Source organism: Zalophus californianus, chromosome 7 (genome assembly GCF_009762305.2).
Source record: "Zalophus californianus isolate mZalCal1 chromosome 7, mZalCal1.pri.v2, whole genome shotgun sequence".
Lineage (NCBI taxonomy): Eukaryota > Metazoa > Chordata > Mammalia > Carnivora > Otariidae > Zalophus > Zalophus californianus.
Window position 1 is genome coordinate 18,869,007 of NC_045601.1, and position 23,395 is coordinate 18,892,401.

General features: G+C 41.1%; 1 protein-coding gene across 1 annotated transcript in view; it reads right to left on the minus strand.

Moving 5' to 3' along the window:
• Window positions 1-23,395, minus strand: part of SAMD5 (sterile alpha motif domain containing 5) — a 60,670-nt gene that overhangs the window by 35,756 nt on the left and 1,519 nt on the right. The gene's annotated exons all lie outside the window — the stretch shown is intronic.

Here is a 23,395-nt window from a genome sequence, read left to right on the forward strand (position 1 = left end):
GTGAGCGCGCGTGTGCACACGGCATGGTAGTCAGTGACTGCATCGCCAACAAACATTCCTCCACTAGTATTAATGCGATTCCTATCCATGACGCCACTATGTATAATTAAAATCCTAAGGTTAATTATGACTAGAGAGAACTCTCAAAGACAAACAACAAATATTTCCCTTCCTGCAGCAAAACTTCTTAATATGCTTGATAGGTCTGTCTGTAGTTTTTTGAACAGAACCTAAATATCGGAAAAATATCTTCCCCATATATGTAAAAACTAATCCACTTCAAAGAAAAAAAGAAAGACCACAATAAGAAAAAATGCTGAAAAATCCCAACAGTATATATTTTTAAATGTCCTCTCAACACAACTCTAACTAATAAACCTTTTTTTACTAACTTTATTCCTTTAAACAGGCAAGATAAATCATATTTCAGCTACCATGTGCATTGTATAAACTGGCAAACCTTGAAAGAATTAGTTTATGACAATATGCAAACAGCCTTATATTACAACATGTTTCTAGGTGCCCAATTTGGTTTTATTGGATACTTCAAAATATTCCAAAATGAGCATTAGTACTAGCAAAATGGTAAGGAAAGCATTAATAATAAATCGCTTTATTCAAGGTAGAGATGGAGTAGGCAGAAAGCACAAAAGGTCCAATAAAATCATTACTGATGAATTTATTCAACATTTTCTACGAATGCTACCCCTTCTTTACAGGAAACTCTTGTCAGGCTTCCTAAGAGTTATCTACAGTGAAGCCATAATGGCTTCCAAACACTCTATCTTGACACAAAGAAGTTAACTTTGATACAAAGTTAACACCTCATAAGACAGTTAAAGTTTATACCATTAAGAGAGTAAAATGTTCAATTCTAGAAGATAAATCCACCTAAATTACATTTAAATTGCTATTCATCAAACTGTTGGATTAAGGCAGAGGCAAGTATTCTTGAATATTACTGGGGTGTACACAGGAATAAAAAGTACACTTTATTTGATGAGGCTATAGAATAGCTTATGATATTTTTTAAACACCTAGAATATATGATTGACAACTTGAGAAAAACTATTTCTTCAATTTGCATCAACATAACTGCCAAAGACTAATACTTTGCTATAATTCTATAGCTAACATGATTGTGAACAGATCTACCATTTTGTCTTTAATAACCAATACTGAATACACATTAGATTAGTTAACTTACTTAGTGCTTACTATGTATTATGCACTGTGGATTTTCTCATTTAATACTCAGAACAATCCTATGAGGTAGAAAGCATTATTATCTTCGATTTAAAGATAAGTGAAGAGTGGCAGAGAAGGGTTAAGCCACCTGCCCGAGGTCATACAGATCAAAAGTGATGGAGCCAGGGGCGTCTGACTGGAGAGCCTGAGATCCCATCAACCATACCTGTTTAGTTGGTTATTCTCTAGCAGATGTCATACAACTATGCTATGGATTTGTGTTCATCATTTCCAAACTTACTTCATACTAGTATAATACAGACTGCTCCTGGATTTGGTAGAGACTGGGGTTTTCAGAAGGGACCACCTTCACTAGGCAACAATCTAGTTTCATCAACTTCTGAGCAACTAGCCCCCTTAGTCTTAGATTCAAGCTCAGATTCCAACCATATGTAACCCCCACTGGCTTAAAACCCAACCTTATGACTTCCTGCCAGGTGATACAGCATGAAATTAACTCGCTGGGTCACTGTAATGGGCTGAACTGTGTCCCCTCCAAAATTAATAGGTTGAGATCCTAAGACCTGGTGCCTCAGAATGTGACTATATTGGAGACATGGCCTTAAATAGGTACTTATGGTAAAATAAGGTCATACGGGTAGGTCCTAATACAATATGTCTAGCATCCTTATAAAAAGAAGAAATTAGGAGATTAGGACACAGACCACACAGACTGAGGGGCAACCATGTGAGTACAGAGCAAGAAAATGGTCATCCATAACTGAGGAGAGAGACCTCAAGAAACCAGATCTGCTGATACCCTGATCTCAGACTTCCAGCCTGCAGAACAGTGAGAAAATAAACTTCTGTTGCTTATGCCACCTAGACTATGGTATTTTGTTATGGCTGCCCTAGCAGACTAATACAGTCAGCAAGTAAATCCACATTCAACCTTTGCAGGATACCCTCTTCCTGAGTACATGCTCTTGACCAATAAAAACTTTGATTACCACTGGAGCCACGTACCAAACTTTTATAAACCAAAGCCAGAAGATGGTGGGTTGGGTGGGACACAATAAATGGGGTATCTGTGAAAAAAAAAAGAGATTAGGAACTCCTGAGGAGAGAACGGGAAAGAATTCAAAGAACATGAAGAGTATGAAGGAGCTTGGTAAAATAAGTAGGATGAAGTAACTCTCCAGGTCAAATATATCTGACAGGTCCCAGTGAGTGGAGTAAATTCTAAACCCCTAGCACCACAGGAACATTCCTCAATAACTCAGCCCAACCCTATGCTTCACTCTACACCATATAACCACCGGCCCCCAACCTACTACCACCCACGGTGGACCACTCACCAATCCATATCATATACTTTCTTTACTCTGAGACTTGTTTATGCTGTCTCCTGCGTTCATTCATTCAACAAATACTTGCAGCAAGGTACTGAATATACAAAAGTTTATAAAAATAGACAAGATCCTTGTAGAACTCAGTCCAGTTCCCTCAGCTTCCAGTTCCTAGGCCGCACTGTGGCTCTGCCTAGTGAAACCCCACCGATCCCTCCCTTTCTAGCTGTTCTCCAAAGTTCCTCCAAACCCCCAACCAAAACAAGTGGTTTTCTCACCGGTGCTCCCATAGAATTCTGTCTGTATCTCACTTTGGCATTCACTCCATATTGAAATGTTATGTGTACTTATTTATATATTTATTATGCATGGATCTGTGAATGTATTTGTGTGTCTGCACCCACGTGGCTCGATACAGATACTGAAACTGGTAAAGATCTCCCTCCAGATTATAAATTCCATTAGGACACAATTATACTTTAGTTATCTTTGAATTCCCTATGTAATACCTAAGCTTTGTGGTCAATAAGTATTTGCTGAATGTAATTAGTAATATTAATTAAGAATAAGCAGTAATATGCTTAGGTACAGAACTAGACAAAAATATGAAACTCCCCAAATCTAAGCCTAAACACTTCTTTTTTTTTTTTTCTTGAGTTTTTATTTATTTGAGAGAGAGAGAGAACATGAATGGGGGTAGGGGCAGAGGGAGAGGGAGAAGCAGACTCCCCACTGAGCAGGGAGCCTAACTTGGGGCTCCATCCCAGGACCCCAGGATCAGGACCTGAGCCGAAGGTAGAGGCTTAACCAACTGAGCCGCCCAAGTGCCCCTAAGCCTAAACACTTCTAAGTTTACAATGTTTTCTCTGCAAAACACTTGCGCCAAGCCTTTATCATCACACTTGACCTCTGCCCTGGGAATTCCTTTCTAGCAGGCCATTTGAAGAGTGTGGTGTGTAGGTGACACAAACGAAATGTCGAAAAGCAGCCAGGTGTGGTCTCTGTGGTATATCCAAGAATAATGGCCAGAAGGTTGGACCTGTATCTGCTTGTTGGGAACTTAAGATTGGTTTAGAGATGGATGTGTTATCACCATCATAAAACCATCTAGCTTTCCAGAAGGCATGCTGGCTTTCTCCATCGTGTTTTCATCTACCTGTAGAGAAGCATATCAACAGATGGATCCCGCCAAGAAGCAGAATTTGTGGAGCACATTCAGGGACACTGACAGTCACCAGTGCTTCTCTCTAACACAGTCTGGCAGATGTTTCTGTCTTCATCAGACTGTGACACAGGGATTGGCTGATTTTTGCCTCCATAGGAACCAACCATGGTGGTTCACACCTCAAATAAAATCTTAACGGCTCTCTTTAGGAGGCCGATGGCTGTGGTTTAAGTTTGACCTTTCCACTGTGACTAACAACAATGCCAAGTCACAAATGGGAAAAAGTTAGAGTCATATCCCTTGGAACCTCTAGCTACCTGTACTTTGTATATCAACTGAGTAAGAGATCAAATACTATTTACACAGATTCAGGGGGCTTCTTTAGGGTTTTTGGTTTTTTTCCTTTTGTTTTAATGTTCCATGGACTTTAAAAGTATTCCCACTCCCAAACAGACCAAACTGATAGCCAACTTGCCTCCAACACACACTCCTTAGGGTTCAGCCACATCATCACCTCCCCCATAAAATCTTTCCTCCAGATTAGATGCCAATTCCATAGACTCCCATAACACGCTCCCACGCCTACTCATGCTGCTTATCACAGTCTGTGCATTGTAATCCCCTACTGCTTGGTCTGTCTTCACAATAACTTCCCGAGGGCACAGACTGAGTCTTATTTAAGGTAATTCCACCACTTAACACACTGTCTGACATACAAAGAGTGCTTAATAAAAAATTTTTAAAAAACACTTTTTTTTTATTTGAACTTTGAATGATTGCAGAAGTGATTCTATGCAATGGTACAAGCAAACATCAATTTTGAAGTAAAATACTAACATTCATCCAAGTTTTTTGTTCAGGTCATCCACAACGCAGGGAGCCCTGGCATCTCACTCAGCCCGCTCATACACACAGAAGCTATAAAGCAACATCCACATCATCACAGAGGGCATCATTTGAGTACTTGCCAAATTCTGGGAATTTTTCCTAAGCCCTGTAAGTGTACTATTTAATTAATGCTCTCAAAAAAATTCAACCAAGATGTAGGACTGGTATCTCATTTTATAGATAGGAAAATAAAGCACTAATAAGTGAAGCCACTTATTCGAGGTCACTTAGAGATGACAGCATTATCCGAGATTGGCAAAGTTTTTAAAATTCCATTTTAAATCATTTTGTGAAAGCCTACTATATATTTTCATAGTATGTTTTGGATGGGCTTGTTGATATAATTTGCACATGATAATTTGCTGGTTTTATCTATACAGCTCAATGAGTTTTGACAAATGTATATATTCAAGTAACCATAATCACAATCAAGATATATAACATTTACATCTCAAAAATTTTCCACCTGCCCTTCTGCAGTCAGTCCCCTCTCTCTAGCCTAGCCCATGGCAATCAACGGATCCTTTCTGTTACTATAGTTTTGTCTTTTCTAGAATATCTTGTAACTGGACTCATACCCCATGTATTCTTTTGTGTCTAGCTTCTTTCATTTTGCACAATGCTTTTGAGGTTTATCCACATTAGGTAAATATCAGTGATTTGTTCCCTTCTTTTGCTCAATAGTGTTTCATAGTATGGCAATATGACAATCTGTTTTTCCATTCACAAGTAGATGGAGGTTTGAGTCGTTTCCAGTTTGCGGCTGTTTTAAGAAGTAAAACTGTGATGTATATACACATCAAGTCTTTGTAGCGGCATCTATTTTAGTGTCTCTTGAGTAGACAGCCCATGAGTGGGGCACCTTGGTTGCCTGGTAAGTTTATGTTCACCTTTATAAGAAGGTCCCAAACTGTTTTCCAAAGTGGTCGGATCATCCTGCAACCACACTAGAAATGTGTGAGAGTTCCACTTGCTTTATATTCTTAACAGTACTTGGTTTTAACAGGCTTTTTAATTCTAGTGATTCTAATGATATCTCTTTGTGGTTTTAATTTATGTTTCTCTAATGACTAACGATGTTGAGTGTCTTGTGCACAACTGAAATCCATGAATCTTCTTTGATGAAGGTCCAAATGTTTGTCCATTTTCCTGTCGACCGGGTTTTTCTTATTAGTAAACTGTAAGAGTTCTTCATATCTTTTAATTACCAACCCTTATCAGATATGTGCTTTAGCAAATTCTTTCTCCAGGTCTCTGGCTTGACCTTTTATTTCCTTAACCATATATTTTAAATGTATCCCTTAACAATATACTTTTAAAATAAACTTTATTTTTCAAAACAGTTTTAGATTTAGTTGAAAAGATAGTACAGAGGATTCCCTTATAATCCCTCACCCAGTTTCTCCCATTATTAACATCTCACATTAGTAGGGTATACTTCTTTATAATTCATAGCCATCGTTTAAGTTTCTGTCTGGCAGTTTCAACATCCTCGCCATTCCTGGGTCTAGTTCTATCGACTGCTTTTTCTCTTGGTAGGTCAACTTTTTTTTTTTTTCCCCCTTTTTCTTTTGCATGTCTTGTAATTTTTTTATTAAATACAAAACACCATATGTAAATGGACAGCCAAGACTGAGGTAAACTGAATTTACTTCTGGAATGGGCATATCCCTTCTGCTGTCAGGCTATTTTTGCGAATGGTTGAGTCAAAATAAAAGTAGTTGAGGTAGCTTTGGATTTCGTGGTTGCTATAGTAATCTTCAGTTCAGCAAAGGCCATGAATTCATCTAGCAGTGGATACCAGCCACCTTGTGTTTCATGTGAAGCCTGGAGTGACACAGGGTTTTTCTTAGTGTTCCTCCTCCACACTTATAGCACAGAGGGGGCCTCTGCCAGTGCCCATGTCCTTCCTTCGGCTTTAGATTGTTACTCCATGCAAGTCTCATAGTTGGGTCAGAGAGGTTTTCTTTATTCTGCTGCAGCCTCTGTCTTTGATAGACCTCATGGACCTGAGCTTCAGCAGTAAGGCTTTCTCAGCATTCTTACCTCATTCAAGCATGAATGACAGCCAGTGTCTACCTAGTATTGTTGGTGGGTGTTGGGCTCAAACCCGCTCTTCCCCAGTTATGGCAGATCACTGGGTATATCAGTTCAGATCCCAGGCATAAGTGATTTCCCACCCCTCCCCTGGTACAGATGGGATTTATCTAGTGTCAGTGAAGGGTGCAAGAGCATGTTTTCTATTGTTATCCCAACAGCTGCCAACCTTTGCCTGGATCCAGGTGTCTGGGTAGGTTTCTTGCCCACCCCCTGTCTGTGACAGCCTCTGTGTCCTATAATAGAAGTTCTGGGACACTAGCAGCCTCTGTGCCTACCTCCCAAAGGTAGCTGTCATCATGAGTCAGTCTGTGCCACCGAGGGACTCTCTCTGGCTTCCTACTCCACTTCTAATCTCTTTCGTGAGCATCTAATGGAGGCCTGTGGTCAAGAGCTGACAAGTGGATACAGACCCTCTTTGTGTCTGGGGTTCCTGAAAATTTGAAATGATCATGCCAGCCCATACTTGGCTTTAAAAATTCACAGAAATTTTTAGTTGTTTTCTTTATATTTGTTTTAATGGTTGCCAACCCTCCCTCACCTGGGCTCTGCCAAAGACAAAACAATGATGTGTCCCCTTCTCTTCTTGGAATTTGGATCACCTGCCCCCTTTTAGACCTCAGGTCTTTGATGGGATGAGAAAAGGCAACATATTGTAGATTAAAGTGGGAACAATGTCTTCTTATGGCTTCCTACCCCCTATGCGAAAGGAGAATTATAGTGTTCAAGATCATTTAAAACAAGGATCCTATAGGAATTATTGATTCTACAGAACATTACAGTATAACCAAACACTTTCTCATTATTTTGAAACTCTCCTTTCCTTTCTTCCCAACACAATGAAGCCACTATTCAGCGTGTGACCTTTTTGTTCACACTCGATGATCTAAAGATATCCTAGACACAGTTCCACTAAAACCCCGCACGATGTTCATAGATGTAGCATGGGCCTCCGTCTTATTGGAACTGTACAATATGGCAACTAATTCTTCAGAACAGGGCTACTCCCCCTCTCACAATTAAGGCCTAGAAGGGAACGTGTGTCCCAGGTTTATATTTGCTAGCCACTGAATTTCAAATATTTATTCTTAATTTTAATAGCAAAATAAGACCATTCAAAGGGGATACTTATCACAAAAGGTTAAGTAGTTTTTTTAAGCAAACAAATCAAGACTTATTTGCCAAAAAAGTATCTCTAAAAGTACTTTTTGTTGGGAGACTATGCTTATTACAACAGTGAAACCACCTACATGATCAAGATATTAATGAACCACCTCCCCCTGGAAATGCCCACTTCTAAGAAAACCAGCCTTATCACTTTGTAACCATATTTTTGTTTTATTTTTATTTGCTCGTTTGGGATGTGGCACTAAAAACAGGACTACACACAAGTTATCATCTACCAAAATAACTTTCAACTGTTTCCAAATCTTACCTCAAACACCAAATATGCCATTATGGATACTGAAAAACTGCTGGAGGCTAAGGAAGCAACTCCAATTAGCTTCTAGAAGTATTCTGTGTAAGAAAATAACCACTCAGTTAAATGCCTGGTTCCCATATTATTCTCCTTTCCATCTAAAAGATAGAAAGCTTTAGATCTTAAGAAGTTATCTTAAACTAAAATTGCAAGGTATGGATTTAGCAAAGACACTAAAATGGTAAAACTCCTGAAGAGCTGAACCAAAGAGAACCAGTATTTGTTTGCACTTTGCAACACAAGCAGCAATCACACACAGTTGATGGTTGCTAATCACTTTGTCATCCTATAACAGAATACAGGACAAGACACTGGATACCCAAGTTTAACAGGAACTTTTTTCACCAAATTGGCGTGACTTAATCTACATATGACCTTCTTTCCAGTCTCCTTCTGTTGATGATTATTTGTGATACATGTTGAAAGAATGAAGGAATTCTCTTTGACTTAAATCAAATATAAAACATGGATTCATTTTAGCATAACGTCTTTGAAATCTACACTAATCGGTATGCTATTAAGTTTAAAAAATAAAATCTCAGGACATACCCACTCCCTACCCCACAGCTGTTCTTCACCAACTGAAAAGACAGCTGCCAAATCCCCAAGCAAGGTTTGAGGCAGAATGGCACAGTGATAATGATCATGGGCACCGGAAGTCAGTACACCTGGTTTCCAGATAAGATGTGCTAGCTGTGACTTTGGACAGTTACATAAGCTCTTTAGGCCTCATTTTCCGCATATGTAAATTGAAGATGCCAAAAACATGACCCACAGAGGGTTGCAATGAGGACTGAATGAAATGCTATGGTAAAGCACTCAACAAAAATAATAAATAGCGACCATGATCAGTTATTATTATTAGTCTGTGTATTTCAAAGCTGTTTCCTTATGTTCTATCTGAAAGAGTTACCAACAGCAAGAAGCTTATCCTAAGTTGGGGAAGTCTGACTGAACAAGTACGGTAGGATGGAAGATTATGTTTTGGCTTTCTAACTCCACGGGGAGAATGAGGGAGGAGGTTTAAGTAAGAGTCTCCTCCAGATGTGAAGAGTAAAATCAAAATATCCGTAACTAATGACCATATGGTTGGATTAAGAATAAATCTAATTTCACTATTATGAAATCAAAGCGCAAAGAAAAGTTTTTCAGAGTATGGACTGAATTCTCATACCTTAGGACCTCTTGCTTCTTTTCCATTTTCCTGCCTTCAGAGGAACAACATCACTCCCCCCTCTTTCCTCACAGATCATTTTTAATATAATTTAGCATGTTCTTCCCACAATACTGGGGTGTGCAAAGATGCCTGTACTTCCCATCAGAGAGAGGGACTGAGAGGGTTCAGTAGGAAAAGTTTGTTACTGTCCTCGTGTTTTAATAAATGATCAGAGACAAGATCACAGGATTCGGCTCACCACCATTTTCAAGATAAGTATATCAATATAAGGAGTCATATTAACAGAGATAATACACACTGGTACAAACTGCTGTGCCAAGGAAGTGGCAGTAAAAACTCTGATTGAAAATGACACAGCAATAAAACTCAAAGTTAATGCCACCGACCTAACTCCCAACTCTCTACCACCTCTCTGTAATGAAGCAGATCTCAATGGGAGTAAAATTACTTTGCATACCCTTTGGCACAACTCTAATCTATAATGGATGCAATACGCATTTCTTGAATTTTCTCCCACTATAGAAACCTAATCAAGCCAGAGATACAGTGGATTTGTGTGATCCCAGATAGCACCTTAATATCATCTTTTCTTGAGATGACTTATAAATGTAACGGACTAGAACACAACCTTGGATGCAATTAACTTTTCATAATTACCAGTTTTTTTCTTTCATATTTAGGTAGAGCTACTTTTCGCCTGAAAGGATACCACAGGAAGCAAGTCTTGAGATTGTGTGGCAGTTTCTTTATGTAAAATATTTTCTCTTCATAAAGATTATCTATAGCTTTATTACTTTCTGGTCATGAAAATATTGCTATTACTTAATGCAGCACTACTTTTGTCAATCAAGAATTTCCCAGAGGATCGGTTTCATCACATAGCAGTGTTCCATTCTGTGTTGCTACATGGTTACTTTAAAGTGGCTCTATCTTTATTGCGAGATTGATGGCTAGCTTGGGAAGCACTGGGTGCATCCATTTCTGCAAACCCAGCTGAATTCAGCACCTGATAGAGGTATTTTCTCCAGAAACATAACATTCCTGTACCCCACTGTTAATTCTTGCTTCAATAACCTTTTAAAAAAATCCTTCTATTTGACCTGTCAAGGAATGTTTAAATGTAAATCAAGGACTTGTTACAATATTTCTTATTGCATCTTCCATTGTATCTTTGTTACACATGGGGCTGTTGTTTCTATGCAAAGTCAAAGACTCAAATTAAAATGAATGCCTCATCAATTTCTTTTATAAGGGTTTTCACTTTAGCATGGCATCTGGCAAGCAGCCTTCATTTGTATTTTCCACTAAAAGGCCTGGTGTTGGGGGGGTGGGGCGCGCTGGGGGAGGGAGCAGGTGCCTTGTGTCGGGGTGGGGGGGGGGCGGTGAGTAGACAAGGGGGAGAACTCTTCAAAAACGGTAAAATCAATAAGGATTTGAGTTAAACCCCACCCCCCCCACCCTCCTCAGAGTCTCTACCACTGTGGTTCAAACATAAAATGTCTATGCAAACCAGAAGATGGAGTAGATCTAGTCTTCACAGCTATGTGGCTGCAACCTACTGAGCCACAAGCCTGCTCTGCTTGTCCCACGTCTCCCCACTGTGGCCGCCTCCTGTGCTTATGTAGCCAGAGACCACGACTCCCACAAAGCTACGGGCACAAAGTCAATGCAAAAATGTCATGACGATAACCGTCGGAGGGGTTACCAGACTGAAGGTAAACGTCAACCGTTGTTCATGAGAGAAAAGATATGGAATGTAAAAGAATGTCATAATACGCCGGGAGTAAGATGACATGATCCCTCCTCTCAAACTCTGGTTGCTTCGGAAGACATCGCTTCACAATTTCCTGCATCTCAGCGACGTAAGGATGGTGCACCGTTGGGCAGTCTCTTAACGCAATACTGCACCGTTAAGCCCAGGAAGAAAAGCGCTCTCAGTTAACTTTTAAGTTGTTGAAAAGATATTTACTAGAATCAGATATCCATTCCCAGTAAAAAATTCCCACAAAATTAGAAAAACGAAGGTGATTTTTTAACATCATGTGGACTATCTTAGACTGATAGCCAGTGGCAGAGTAACAGCAAAATACTTGCAGCATTTCCGTTAAATTTTAGAATAAGACAAGAACACAGAAATAGAAGCTGGGGAATTCCTGTAAAGCATATAACTGTCATGTATGATTACGTAGAGCATTAGAGCTCTACCATCTGCCAAAATAAATTTTCAGGTGGGTGAGAGAGCAAAATCCAGAAATGAAACAAACAAGAAAAGATAATGGGAGATATAGGTAAAATATGAACTGATTTTGGACTCAAGAAAGGGATTTATAAGGATAAAAGTGATCACAAAAATAGAGACTAACTCTATTTCTCTATTTAAAAAAAAAAGGAAAACCTAAAAAGCAAATGATAAATTGAGCAAAATATTCTTGATGGTGATAGCAGGCAAACAAATTACATCTGTTGTGGTGATTTCAAGAGCTTTTTGAAATTAAAAAAGAACATTTAGCCTCAACAGAATGGTAAGGATGTGAACTAACAATCTAAGATAAGATCTTCATCCTGACAAGAATGTAGTAATTATAAGGTTAAGAAGTAGGTAATATTACACTCATTTTATAGATGAGACAACTCAGGTTTAGAATGATTAAATAACTTATCAAGTAAATGGTAAAAAATAATTCAAACTCAATTCTGAGTTTGTACCTTTTTATTCCTCCAGTCTGAAAGAAATTGCTAAAATTATTGATAAGATAGATATATAAAAGTTTTAAAAATTCGGTGCATACATGGGGCACCTGCGTGGCTCAGTCGTTTAAGCGTCTGCCTTCGGCTCAGGTCATGATCCAGGGTCCTGGGATCGAGCCCCACATCGGGCTCCCTGCTCAGTGGGAAGCCTGCTTCTCCCTCTCCCACTCCGCTTGCTTGTGTTCCCTCTCTCGCTGTCCCTCTCTCTCTGTCAAATAAATAAATAAAATCTTTAAAAAATAAATAAAATTCGGTGCACACACAAAAAAACAAAACAAAATTCTAAGATTCAATCTATAAAGAGCTCTTGCAAAGCAACTGGCAGTAGACTGAGACCACAGAAAAAAACAGGCAAACATCATGAACAGGCAATACATAATTATAAATATTAAAAGCCACAAATATGAAATTATGTAAACTGGTAATCTAAGAAATCTAATTCAAAGAATGATGAAATACTATTTCTCAAACATGACATTTTCAAATGATAAAAAATTATAATAATCAATAATCATATGGGTAAAGTTTCAACCCAATAAGAAATGATTAGAAGTTAAATTGTGGTGCTAAACTAAGATAGACTATGTCTTAGTATTTTTTTTAAAGATTTTTTTTATTTATTTGAGAGAGAGAGAATGAGAGATAGAGAGCACGAGAGGGAAGACTGAAGGCAGTCACTTAACCAACTGAGCCACCCTAGGCGCCCTTGTTTTGTTTTTTAAAGATTTTATTTATTTATTTGACAGAGGGAGACACAGCGAGAGAGGGAACACAAGCAGGGGGTGTGGGAGAGGAGAAGTAGGCCTCCCAAGGAGCAAGGAGCCCAGTGCGCTTCTCCATCCGAGGACCCTGGGATCATGACCCAAGCCAAAGGCAGACGCTTAACCACTGAGCCCACCCAGGCGCCCCTAAAATCATTTTTCAAGTGATACTTGAGACTTAGGAACAGGCTTCCCCTTATTCACTAACAGTGTACTATGAGATTTGTGCACAAATATTCTTACATATAAATTATTTTTATGGGCGCCTGGGTGGCCTCAGTTGGTTAAGCGACTGCCTTCAGCTCAGGTCATGGTCCTGGAGTCCGGGATCGAGTCCCATATCGGGCTCCCTGCTCGGCAGGGAGTCTGCTTCTCCCTCTGACCCTCTTCCCTCTCGTGCTATCTTCATTCTCTCTCTCTCAAATAAATAAATAAAATCTTTAAAAATTATTTTTAAAGAAATACATTGTAGCATTAGAAATTGTAATGTAGACCATTTTCAATTTCTTCTAGATCTGCTTCAGTGTCTCCAAATTTGCTCAATTCAGTATGATTGATTTTCAGTCAGAAATATTTTCAAAGTTTTATGATAAACATAATGACTTATCCACTATCAATAAGAATACCTTAAATCTATAAAGTTGTTTTAGAACTTACGAAACCATTTGATAAATATTATCCCATTTCATTCATTCTACAACCCTGTGAGAGAGATGTCAGCACCACTTTACAGAAGAAATAGCTTCTCTTAAACTAAAATGATCGATCACATTTCTTTATGTCTTCCAGGGCAGGGCAGAGGAAATGTTTCACCCCAGTTGCAGGCAATAAAAAGGCCCCTAAAAACAAAATAAACCTTTTAATTATAAACATGCCCTACAGACAATTCTAAAGAATATGACTGGTAAAACACTCCTCCCTAAAAAAATCGTTGGTCTAAATTGTGGATGCTGTAGTTACTTACTGCTGAGTTTTAATGGTATGTGTATTCACTTCTAATTATCTTGTTATTACCTGTCCTTTTAATAAGCACTGTGTTCTGCACAAGAGTTAATTCAGAGAACTCCTGGTTATACAGCTAGCACCAACCCACAGACCTGGTTTATAAGAGTCCTTTCCTAGAATAAGTTTGTGAAAGTTGTCACATCTTTCTTGTAGTATGATAATATATTCCTAGTAAACAGTAGGTTTGAAATAAACAATGACAGAACCATGATTTTGCAAAAACAAAGAAACAAAACTTGAAGTACTTTAGTTTTATTATTCTTTTGTGACCACTTTGAGTTTTCATTTGTGTTGAAAATTCAAAACAGTGAGACAGCACAAAACTGCAAAGTATGATACTTTAGTTTGGTAACGTGCAAATTCTATTTCATAGATAAAATTGCGTTTACTAGGTTTGAATACTTTAATATAAAATGTATTCCTTATTTTCATTGTTAATTGCTTTTAAATCTAAAGAGGTAATCAAGAAAATATTTATTGTCTATTTTATCCCATGACCATTACTTAAAGAATAATTTTGTCAAATGAAGGGAGTATTACTAAATTATATACTCTGGGTGTCAAATAGAGTAGGTATACCTCTAGTCTTATTATAGAATTTATAAGATCTAGGGAAAACATCTTAAACTTGGAAGTGCTATTTGTTATGATTTGGGCAAACAAAAAATGCATACCAATTGTCATTTTTATCTTTCAAACATGTTCCAAATGAAGTAGGGTCATTTCTGTTTGTATTTATAACTTTATGGAAACCTAACAGTAAAGTTTTTGGAGTTCATCAGACCATTTATTTCAATTAGCAGCAGTAATGAAATCTCTTTAAACTATTAGATGTTCATTTAGTCTCTATGTAAGGACAGATTGTATCCTTAATACCTTATTGGCATGATCCACAGTTCTTTTAACCTTAATAGTTTTTATATTGACAGAAAATGAGAATTTCCTTCCTGTCCCCTCGCAGGCCTCCCAAGTCCGAATCGGCAGTTGATCTGAAATAACATTTTTTTCATCAGACCTTATGAAAATAACTGTTCAAAAACCATCAACTCAAGCTCAGGGCAGTAGCAGTAATAAGACAAGAACTCAATGCCACTTCTAACTCTAAACAGGCTATAACCTTGAGAGGCTATGACTATCATGGTTCCTGATGAACTTTCCCTCGCTATGGGCAATATTCTTAGGACCTGTTTCGAGGACCGGCTCTGGTCAAGTCCATGTCATCTGACTCACCTTATTCTAAGAAAATTCAATTTCAGAACATACTTCCAGTGAACTGAAAATCTGAGCAATTCTATAATCTAAAAAGCAATGGCATTTTTATCAAACCATAATTCTTCTTTGTCACAGTATACCTTAGACAATTACCCAAGAGCATACAAGGTTCATGAGGGCATTCTTAACTCTGGTATCCCTGCCTTTAGCATCCTTTTTTGCACTAAAGTGTGAGAGGGGAAATGAGGACTCCTGACTTCTGTAAGACTTGAGAAGGCAGCGTAGAGCAGAGCTTTCTAAGAACAGTAGGAGAAGCAAAGGAAAAGCTGTAAGAAACACCAGAGACACCCAAATCCAGATTAACCCATCGAGTGCTGCAGTTTACTAATACCTATGCCTGGTTTACTTAAGTCCTGCCCTATAGGACCATAAGGACCTTTACACAAATTATCTATTGGGAGAGTCCATGACTAGTGCCATGCTCTTTGCAGATGCATAGGGAATTGACTTTTGTGTTTTGTTGAGGTATTCTGCACTTATGACGTAGATACACAGTAAGAGCCTGTTTTTAAGGATTCAAAAGTAGCAAAAGAATTATAAATATCACAAAATTTAAAACCACTTTAGAAGTCATACCAAGAAAAAAAAATATTCATTTTCTTGTCAGCTTCTGTCTTCCATTTCATATTTTATTGACTGTCATTAGTCATAATTCTCAGATTTGATTCCAAATCACTTTAGGTGTTTACCCCAAACCAGATCTACCTTAGAAGAATGAAGGCTTGTCCCCACTATGTTCTAAAGAGTGTTCTGCAGGCACTAGACCTTCAGAAATGTTATGAGTAATGGAAACACTGTGATCTACCAAGTGACTGTTTTGAAGATTACAACCTATTTTGAATGTCTACATTCTAAAGTGTTTATATTTTTATTTATTTATTTATTTTTAAAAATTATTTTCATTATTGTATCCTCCGGCAAGAAATGATTGGGCATCATTTGTAAGAAAATCTGCCACTGACTGGGGCACCTGGGTTCAGGCTCTGTCGGTTAAGCGTCTGCTTTTGGCTCCGGTCCATGAACCCAGGGTTGTGGGATCCAGCCCCACATTGGGCTCCCTGCTCAGTAGGGAGCCTGCTTCTCCCCTCTCCCTCTGCCACTCCCCCTGCTTATGTGCTCTCTCTCTCTGTCAAATAAATAAAATCTAAAAAAAAAAAAATCTGCCACTGATTAATCACTAAAACCCCCTATCATCAGGAATGAAACCTGAGCGAATGGACTTTTCTATACAAAGCTGACATAAGACTCACTCTAATGGAGGCTGCACAATGTCTGAACACGATTAGGTATGGTGTAATAGGAGCTAACATAGGTGAGCACTTACCATGAGCAGGTTATACATCTGGCCAATGCTATTTCCTCGATGTCACAATATGCACCAAGCAAGGCCAGCAGCATACCTTCACTGTCCTACCTCCAGCGGGTATATCAACTCTCCAGCCTCTGTCATAGTTAGTTTGAGAGGGTTCTTGATCACCTTTCCCTTCCACTGGTTCATTACATTGACATTATGCTTCTTGGACCTAGTGAACAAGAAGTAGCAACTACGCTGGATTTAATGGTAAGAAATTTGCATGAAGGTGAGACATCTGACACAAGCTGAGGGGGCCTTCTACCTCGATGAAATTTTCAGGGGTCCTGTGGTGGGGGCCATATTGAGATACCCCTTTCTTAAGTGAGGATAAGTTGTTGAATCTGCCCCCCAACCCCAAAAAAGAGGCACAACGCCTAAATGGGCCTCTTTGGACTTTGGAGGCAACCTATCCCTCATTGGGATGTGCTACCCCAGCCCATTTACCAAGACACTAGAAAAGCTGCTAAGTTTTAAGTGGCGGCCACAGAACCAGAGAAGGCTCTGTAACAGCTATGTGGCCACAGTGGGCCATACGCCCCAGCAGACCCCCGGGGTGCTTAAAGTGGCAGGTTGCAGATACAGAGATGGCCTTTGGAAGTTTGGGTGGTCCCTACTGGTAAATCACAGTGCAGACCCTTGGGATTTTGGCGCAAGACCCTAATCAACACCTTAAGTTTCAACTTGCAGCCTCCAGAACTGTGAGAGAATACGTTTCATGTGGTTTTATATACCTACTTCGTGGTACGTGAGGACAGTAGCCCCAGGGACCCGATACAAATTATAGCCTAGAAAGTTCCCAGCTCATCTAATCTCCATAAGGACCTTATAAAGCGGTCACTAGCGTTGTCCACTTTGGGCAGAGGGGCCTGAGGTGCCCTAGCATGGAGCAGAGCTGGGACCTGCACCCCGGTTACACCCAGGTGAAGAGCCTGGGCTCTTCACCGCCGCCGCACGGGGTCGGCAGAGAGGGCTCATCCGGATGCACAGAGGAGCCCCCCGAGCTGCCATAATGCACAGAAAAGCATGCCGGCCTCGTGGGGGAGCTTGGGCCCATTTCCGCCCCACAGCACACTGCTGCTGCCCACAGGTCTGACGCGTGGCAAGGGACTGCTAGTGTGTGATCGGAGGGCTGTCGGCAATGCCTGCGAATACCTGACAGTTCATGATGATGGATTTATTGCATTAATGGCAGCTGGCCCATGAGCAGGGCCCAGACTTGCACACCCCCGACGAGGGAACACCTTCTTAAATTTTGCACCCCAGTTCTGGCATCTGTAGAAACAACATTCAACTGTTTGGTTTGTTTCAAAGGGCAGACTGCCAGGTGCAGCGCCTCATTTGCATGTGTCTGGAGTCCTGGAAGCTTGACTACCCTACCTTCTCCTACAAATGGACCTTGAGAGCTTGTTTGGAGGTTCTAGCAGGGAGTGCAAGCTTTTAGTATACCCTCAACCAAAAGAACGGTTTCTCCTTTATCTATCAGGAAAGGTCGTCCTCTTAGACCAAGTGCAGGTGGCTTTAGGAGGGACGCACACGGAGCAGTGAGGGGGGGGAGGGAACACCCGCCTCGCCAGACAGAGTGGCCGAATCAACCCTGGCGATCATGGGGGTGACATGTTGCAGCCAGATCGCCTTCACATCCTACATTCAACTTTCATATGACACTCCTCCTGTACATCAGATACTGGGTTAGGCTCTCTGCAGACACATCCATTAACTGTAAGCAGGAACCACATCTGTCTGGTTCATCTGTCTGATTTGTCTGTCTGGTGTTTTGCTGTGGTTATGCTAGGGCCCTAGCTGTTGAAGAAGGTCAGTGAGGGGAGCCAGTTGACCAAGAGCTGGTCTCCAGCCATCAGAGGCTCCTCCACCTCCTCCTCTGTCCTTGGAATGAGTATTACTCCCACTGTTCCCCACAGGCGGAGGCACTTCGAGAACGCAGCCTTGGGAGCCTAATGTGATACTGAGATTATCTGGATGACAATCGGGACTATACCTGGTTAAAAACCTCTCTATAAACCTTTAAGATTCTGGCAGGCAGGTGCAGAGAGCTCCTCACTGTGCAGCCGCCCCAGACAAGCCTCCCACATCAGTTCCCTTGCTTACCAAACCCTGCCACCTGTCAGCCTGGCCTGGTCTGCCTCTCTCTCTCTCTGGTCCTCTCTCTGCCCTCAGTGGACAGCGGCCAGTTTCCAATTTACACTGGGGACTCTGGAGACTTGTGAACCAACACGGGCCACATGGTGCTCAGTGTTCCTGAAGTAGGTGGATGGGCTAAGAGTCTGCATGTTGGAAACTCTCCAGAAAGTCAACTACAAATAGCATGAGGAAAGTCGCCTCCTTCCAGGCCCTTTCTTTCCACCATGTTCCAATCAGGGACTAAGAACAACAAAAGCCTAGAAGGATCTTCATTTGCCTAGGCTGAGGATGCTTGAGGATGATTTGATTCGGGAGAACTGAACTTTGCCAGCTTCCAGTCTGTCCCTGATAACTCCATGAAGGCAGAGGAATTCTGGGGGAGGAATATTTATTGTCATTTCAGCTCTGCCAGGACCCAAGGCAAAACTCCAAAGTTTTCTTCCCCAACTTCTGTCTTTCTAAATACTTCTTCTATATCCTCACCCTGGCACAGACATAGACGCCCTCGTGCCACCTCTGTCTCCATACTCCTTCATCCTGGGCCGTGTCTCCCAAACACCCATTCCCAGACCTATTATCACGGGAGTCTTGTGACATAATTAGATTCACGCGGAGGTGGGAATGAGGCCTAACACTCTTACAGCGTTATTAAATAAGGTTATACTAGCTCAAACAATGTTAACTGGTAATGTATGGCAAGGAGATATGTTTCAAGTGAAAAAGTTGAGAAGCCTGCCCCATCCACTACCCACCCTAAGGGCTGCTTTCTGCTTTGCCAAGTCTGCTAGTAAACAGAATACCTTTATAGCCCCCTAGCATTCCCACCTACCACACTGCATTTTCCAGCACTGCCAAACTGCACAGGATGTGACACTACCTCGTGCACAGCCTGTCACCTGTGCCCCATACATAGGAACGACAAGGGCACCGTCTCTATACGTGCACTTATGTATAATCCTATAAACACTACTGTGTGATGTTTATGTTTAGGCATAGCCATAAGCACCAGATCACAGCACCCACTATTTGTATATGAACACAACCTTCTCCATAAACCTCTAATCCCTCCACTTTACCCCCTCACTGGTATCAGATGGTCAAACAGACAAAACGAGGGCTCCTCAATGTCACCCCCCCTTCCTCTGCTCTCTCCTACTATGGAGGAGGCACCCCTCTCCCCCTCAAAGCAAAACCACCTTCTCCTTTCAGTGCTTTGGGCGCGATTCCCTCCCACCTCCTCCAAGGACCTTGACCTATGGGACGACTCCCTATCTCTGGCCCCCACCACCAACCCTCAGACATGTTTCATCTCCTCTCATCCTTAAAAAAATAAATAAATAAATAAATAACCCCACAAAACCCTTCCCTTGACTTAGTCTCCTTTCTTCTCCGTTGCCTTAGTTCTGTCTTCTCAGCCAAACTTCATTAGAAGACTGTCAGTGGTACATCCAGACAATGGAATGTTATTCAGCACTCAGAGAAATGAGCTGTCAAGCCAGAAGGAGACGTGCAGGAACCTTAAATGCACATCGCCAAGGGAAAGAAGTTAATCTGAAAGAACCGCATACTATGTGCTTCCAACTGTGGGATGTTCTAGAAAAGACAAAACTATCGAAACAGGAGAAAGATCAGTGGTTGCCAGGGGTTTGGGGGGAGTTGGAATAGGTGGAGCACAGGAGGATTTTTAAGGGAGTGAAAACGCTCTGTATGTTTATACCCGAAGGCAACATCTTTCCCCCCAAACGTGCTCTTCTTTCGGGTCTCCTACCTCGTCAGAGAACAGCATCGTAATCCTAACCCAGAAATCTGCAGGTCACCCCGAGCTCTCCCCTCGCACCCCTGGCAGCCAGAGAGTCATCAGTTACCTCCACTGCTCCTCCCCACGGTCACCACCCAGTCCCTGCCACCAGCAAATCTCCCACACTCTGCAACAACCTAATTGTTTCACCCTGTTTCTGCTCAGGATCCATCAATAGCCCCCCTTTCAAGATACACTCCAAATTCCTAAATAGGAGTTCAACGCCATCCAGAACCAGCCACTGCCTGTCTCTCCATCTCTTGCCTTTTCCTCCAAGCATTCTGTGCTCCAGCCAGACTGAATTCCTGCTCAACTTCCTGCCTTCTGGACCTTTGCACATACTGGTCTGTCTAGAACATTGTTCCCCTTAGGACCCTGCTCTTCCTCAGGCCAAACCCTTCCAACCTTTGGTTCTCTGACCAAACGCCAGTTCTGGAAAGCCTGCCCCGACCCACCTCCCTACAAATGAAGTTGGATGCACCTGTCCATGGCATTCTGCACTCCCCACCGAAGCAATCATCACGCTTTAGTATGACTGTTCGTTCCACCTTAGGTCTTCCCTGCTTCACCCCAAGTTCCTTGAGGGCAGGGCTTCTGCATCTTGCCAAGCACAGCAAACCTGGAGCCTAGAGGCTTGTAGGGAAGCCTGGTGAAGTACTGAGATCTCAGTCTAGACCTATATCTAAGTCCCATCCTATGAAAACATATCCCCCTCCCACTAAGACAGAAATCACAGCAGTCACAGAAGTACAGAACAGAAAACAGACTCATCCAATGCTCTTTGATTTCAAGTGGTGTTCTTTCCAGGCTCCTGGTTTTCCAAAGCTGCAGACTTGCTTTGAACTTACATTTTAATTACTTTCTTTGGAAAAACAAAGGGAAACTTACTTTGAACTTAGATTTTAATTACTGTCTTTGGAAAACAAAGAGAAACTTACCTTTTACTTACACTGCAACTCACCTAAGAGGAGAACGTGGCAGCAGTTGGTAAGATGAGCCCAGAACAGCACACCAAACATGAACTGTTCCTGAAGCAAATCCTACAGTCCTAAAGCCCTTTCTGATGATTCTTAGGAAAACTCCTCAATTTATTTTCCTCTATAAAGATTTGCTATTCCTGCCTTGACCATCCATGGTATAAACTCACTTTCAAGCCATCTAATATCTCACCAATATACAAAAAAAAAAAAAAAAAAATCACAGGGATCAATGATGCAAAGGACTATAAAGGAGACGTGAGGCTCACTCCAAAAGGCAGAATCCCAAATGCACATAATGAACACCTACGCATTCTGATCACGACAGAGCCAAGGAACCTGGAGATATTATAATGTGGATCACATTTTAAAGAAAGGTCCTAGCGCTATCTGCACAGAAACTAGCTGCATCAGAAGACAATTCTCAAATAATTTAAAACCCAAAACTTAAGAAGCAATGCACACATAAGCAACAAATTCAGAATCACCAACGCGATCTGGCACTATACACTTAGATGCTCCCTTTGGGATACAGTCATTATATTTCAGTTCCTATTGTGTGTTTTTCTTGTAACAAATATATAAAAATACAGGAATAGAACTTTTTCTTTACAATTTAATTTGTCATCTCTGTTTATCTGGTTCACAGGCGGAGTATCAGTGGAGGTACAAAACCACTTCTATCCCCACTCTATTCTTTTCATCACTTCAAGAACCAGAATTAAATGTGTATGGGAAGTGAATGGGGTGTATCTTTATTCTCATTGTTAGAGGATTTATGTAGAAGTTGACTGAAGTAATCATTTACACGGAAAGTAAACAGTATTACGACACAAGGTGAAATTGTCTTCTGTAAATCACACTTGCTCAAACGCACTACCATATCCCACACTGATCTAGGTCCAAAACCTACACCCACACATTTCATGTCCACACAACAATCCTTCTCAGCCTCTAAAGTTTGATATCTATGCCTGTGTTTTTAAGTATCAGAACCAAAATATGATACTTCCTGCACACCACTCTCCCCTCCAACCCGCCCTCTCCTCTACCCTCTTGTCTGGACGCAGCTCTGTGGACGCGGCTCCATTCCTGAGGGGTAAGCAAGCCCTAGGGACACACCTTATTCTCGGTAGCCCTTTCTGGCCAGACCTCGACCTTCACCCTCACTGCGTGCCCATGTGCTCACATCTTCTCAGCTCACACCCAATTCACCTCCTGGGATGTAAATTCAAGAGTCTGACCCGCCTGAACTCCTCTGACCTGCTGTCTCCAGGAATGAGCCTTTATACTAATGGTCCAGTCCGTCTATCTACACCAAACAGGACTAATGCTACCTGCCTGGAAAAAGTGTGCTTTCCTCTCTATTCCCCTGGCTGGGGCACACATCGGTAACACAGCGTGGGTAACCGAAATATGTGTTTAATTTGAGGCAAACTGTCCTTCAGACCTGCCCTATTCATTTTTATAAAACAAATTTATACTCCCAAGCACGTTCGTTATCTGAATTGCCTATCTTTCTTGCAAGATAACCTACGGACAATATTAAACCCTTCACTCCCATCTACCTATCCACTTTTTAAGAAAGTTTTCGCTTGCCCTTCCTTAAATCCAGACATTATGATCTTTACTTAAAAATATAAAGCAACTCAAGTGACTAAAATGAGCACAAAACATTTAGATAACCCATATTTCTCTGTTCAGGTGCTGTTTACAGCTGTCCCCACACCCACCCCCACCCACGGCTGCAGCTTCTTCACCACCTTTTTCCTCTGGGCTTCTCTACATGATTTCCAGCTGAGGGGCTCCTTTTCCTGGGTAACTCCAAGCAGGCTTGGGGATTACCTGTGCTGCCTACTTCTCCCTTTCAAGGCAGGACCCTCTACTTGGATGGCTCCAGAAACCTAAACTGAACACTCAACTGGAGGGACAGAACTTTACGAAAACAAGACTTTCTGTTACTTAATTATTCCGCGCCCAAGTCCATATTTCAGCTT